This window comes from Diaphorina citri, unplaced genomic scaffold, assembly GCF_000475195.1.
Source record: "Diaphorina citri unplaced genomic scaffold, Diaci psyllid genome assembly version 1.1 scaffold73679, whole genome shotgun sequence".
Lineage (NCBI taxonomy): Eukaryota > Metazoa > Arthropoda > Insecta > Hemiptera > Psyllidae > Diaphorina > Diaphorina citri.
Genome location: NW_007450842.1, coordinates 1 through 377, shown reverse-complemented (window position 1 = coordinate 377; position 377 = coordinate 1). Strand labels below are relative to the sequence as shown.

The 377-nt window shown below is 37.7% G+C and overlaps 1 long non-coding RNA gene across 1 annotated transcript; it reads left to right on the top strand.

Annotated features, from left to right (window-relative positions):
- LOC113473728 lies at window positions 1–362 on the top strand. Its single transcript, XR_003395625.1, has 2 exons — window positions 1–57; window positions 278–362. It is a non-coding gene; the product is annotated as an uncharacterized LOC113473728 (long non-coding RNA).
- Window positions 363–377: the final 15 nt, after the last annotated feature.

Genomic DNA, 377 nt, shown 5'->3' with positions numbered 1-377 from the left:
TTCAGAGATGGAGACATTACGGCCAAAGATTATATGGAATGGTGTGACAAATATCAGGTAGGTGACGAACATTATAATCGGTCTCCCAATAGGCCCTACTCAGACCAAAATCTTAAGAGTAAATGTACTTTCTCTTTATGTGTTAAATAGGAGTATGATTACCAAATTTCATTATATTTGTACGAACCATTCGCAGCTAAAGGAAAAATCATGGAGTTCAAATTTGAGACTGACTTTGTTAATAAAAGATAATTTTATTTCCAATGTGTTTTCACAGGCACAAATCGTAGTCCTGGCAGCTCAAATCCTCTGGTCTGAAGATGTAGAGGCTGCTCTTAGTAGTATGAGTAATGATAACGGGGCGTCTAGTGAAGGCC